This window comes from Neolamprologus multifasciatus, chromosome 1, assembly GCF_963576455.1.
Source record: "Neolamprologus multifasciatus chromosome 1, fNeoMul1.2, whole genome shotgun sequence".
Lineage (NCBI taxonomy): Eukaryota > Metazoa > Chordata > Actinopteri > Cichliformes > Cichlidae > Neolamprologus > Neolamprologus multifasciatus.
The window spans coordinates 1,807,668-1,811,239 of NC_140439.1; positions in this window are offsets into that span (position 1 = coordinate 1,807,668).

Consider the following 3,572-nt stretch of genomic DNA (forward strand, 5'->3'; position numbering starts at 1 on the left):
GAGCTCAATCTTTGTCTCGTTTGACCATAAAACTTTCTCCAGAAAGCAGCTGGTCAGCAGCATGTCAGTCGAGCTCATGTATGTTTTGTAGCTGAGGCTTCATTCTTGGTTGGCACAATCAGTCCATTACAGTAACTGGCTTCACTCGTGGTGCTGGTGCTCGAGCAGCTGCCAGTTCATGGAAGATTTAAGGCTTACTGGTTCCTGGGTTGTTCCTAAACAGATTCCTGTTTGGGTGACAGATTTGGTCGTCCTACAGATCTTGGAAATATGCTGACACATCATACTTATGTCTAGTTACAGATCTGAGAGTCTGCAGTTACATAGAAACCATCCATTAGGCTTCTTTTGATCGTGCTCCAAATTCTTGTTGTTTAAAGTTATTAAAGCCCAGACTTGCCATGATATTCATGACCATGATGAGTGTATGCAAATTTTTGACCACAAATGATGAGAATAAATGGGTGTTTGACCTTTAAACTAACTTTTCCTCCTTTGTTGTATTCTCTCTGTGTAGGATGCCATGTTATAAAGGTGCGCTTCAATCAGGGCTCCCACTCATCATTAAAGACAAAAGGCTGTTTGAACAAATGGGATCTAATTCCCCGTTGAAATGACAGGAGAACATGCGGCACTGTGCAAAGATTTGAGGCCTGAATCTTAAAATAAACACTTCACTAAGACAATAGACCCACGCAGACGTATATACAGACAACTATTGTGAGTGACAAGGAGCCTGGACCGTAGGGATGAGCACAATTCAAATTTCCACATTAGGATACATGTTGTAAGGTGTGGTGGCTATATATTATATTAGGCTGTTTTCTCATGTAATAGTGAGAGGAAGCACGTGTGCAATTTCTATTTTGAAAAATGCGTTCTTGGGAGGTTAAGCAGACTTAAGGTCACTCACAGGCTTCAGGGCTTAAGGCAGTCACCATGTAATTGCAGTGTCTGTGGTTGGAGGCTGCCTGGAGAACTTATGTTGCATGTCATCCCTTCTCTCTTTCACCTCATTTCCTTCACCTTTCTACCATCGGCTCTCAAAAGGAATGAAAATGTCTCCCAAAGATGCTGAAGGCAGGAAGAAGAATAGCATTAGAAAGTATCCAAAAAGTATCATTTTGCAGCCCATCAATTCAGACCCATTCACGTTTTGCTCTTCATATCGTGGATGGAGTTTAAACTCATGCACATTACACTCCACTGTGGGGTATTTAATGTTGGAGGGGAAATGGCATATATGTCCATCCAGACAAAGTCTATATCATAAAGCGAGCTGTCTGAATAATGTGAAAGTTAGTATTCTGCATTTTAGAGTCACTTTCATCTACTCCACAATTTACAATCTTTCTGTTTAGTCCTTGGAAATATACACAGCCACTAGAGTAGTCTAGACTTACTTCACTTTAATTCATATGTAGAAGTGAAGAAAAGAAACCTTACAAGAGACACAAAAACCAAAGAAGAACCTGAGGCTGTGATGTGAGGTTGTCACAGTTTTTTTAAACACTACTGTCTGCTGTCTTAGAACCAGGAGACTGAGACTGGGGATACAAGCAGATTCAGCATTTCTGCAGAGACTCTGGGCTCAGCCTTAAAGACAGAGTGAGGCTCACTCTGTCTGATAGTATTGGAGGCATGTGAGGTGACGGGGAAATGTCCCACAAGATTGAAGCCCTGGGGCAGATCTCTTCAGGCTTTGGAATAATTCATGGTAGAGTGGTCTGGGCATCAGACTGTTGTCACCATAAACTGGACTCCAGTAAGTATCAGACGATGGGTGTAAAGAAGAAAGGAAGTGCTAAGCTATTAATGTGAAGGCCAAGATGATAATAAGAAATGAAACCAGATAAATAAAATATCATTCAATAAAACCAGCCGACAATCTTCTTGTATGGTCTAACCAGTAGCGGTTTTAGATACGGGCGACACGGGCGGTTGCCCGGGGCGGCATCGTGGTGGGGGTGGCATCACGGGCATCAGCAAAAAAAAAAAAAAAAGCTCCTACTCATGCTGCCCCGATGTCAGCCAGCGCATATTGGGGATGGCATAGGCACCGATCGGCTTTCTATCGCCCATTTGCTGGGAGTAAGGGCGCCCTCCGTTTGCGAGGTGCACCTGCTGCTTGCACCACAGGGAGGAGAGGGCGGGGCGGCGGGGGATTTTCTGGCTGGCTAGAGCAGCATCTAATAACCTCGCAAAATAAAACAAAATTAAAACAAACCAACAAACATGAAAACACCAGACTTCATGATACAGACTTATAATTTGCACCGATGTTTTTTCGAAATTCTATACACGAAAAGTGAGCGCGAGAGCCCTCGGTGCGCCTGCTTGCTGCTGAAGTCAAAGTAAACTTTATTGTCATCTCCGCTACATACAGTCCAGTATATAGAGAGACGAGACGACGAGGCTCCAGTTACAGCAGTGCAAGTAAACAAACAATAAATATAAGAAGAGTAAGAAAATAAATATACACTTTAGGACTCGGGGTAAAGGGATCAATAACAATTTAAAATTTAAAATTTACAGTTTGATGATTTAAAGTCTCACACACAACCTGTCAAAAGGGGAGGGGGGCCGGCTGCTTCCAAATAGAGCACATTTCATTCATAATGTTGTAAATCCAAGCCCATTATGTATTCATGATTTGAATCCTGGGTTGTGTGAAATCTTAGTAATGCACCCTAGACAAAGTGAATCTGTGAACTAAGGTGTAGGTCTGTTAGGTTATGTTGTGGTGATCGTCGAGTTGGGGGATTTGTGTTCATACTGGAGTGCAAAATTAAAACCAATGGAAGATGGACAAGAAAAGTTCAAAGCCATCAGGTGCTCAGTTTAGAAAAAAGAGAAAAGAAGAGGAGGAGAAACAAGCAAAAGATACAGGTAAGCAGACGTGTGATTGGATAATGGCAGGTCATCCTGAAACAATCAGAATCAGAATCAGAATACTTTATTAATCTCTAAGGAAATTATGTGCGTTACAGTTGCTCCAAGAAGAAATGGTAAAAATAGCAATAGTAACAGACTAAACTCCAAACAATACATTATGTTACAGATTTTAATATTAATTAGTCATTGTTGATTTGTCCTGTTCTCATTGTATGACGAATTATGATGGCTGTTTGGTAGCCGTTTGCATACTATGCATACTCTCTCTCTCTTCATATGTGTGTGTGTACAACAGTTTTATGTTAATGTACAATCCTTAATATGTTTTGTGTGTGTGTGTGTGTGTGTGTGTGGGGGGGGGGGGGGTTGCCAGAGGGAGTGTTCGCCCAGGGCGCCAAACAGGCTAGGACCGCCACTGGGTCTAACTGTCACAATCTGGGAGGCAGATCATCTGGAGGAGGAGGATTTGGACCCAAACGCAGGCACGGACGACAGCGTAGCTGTGAGAAGGTTTATTAGCAAAGAAAGGCAAAATATAAACTAAAGCAGAGCATTGCAGGGAACTACGCTAACGAAAGCCTAAACTGGGAACAGCGACAAAATAATAATGAAAGGAACAAAAACCTGCAACAAGAAACCTGGAGAAACACACAGCAGACATATAGGGGTAGACACGC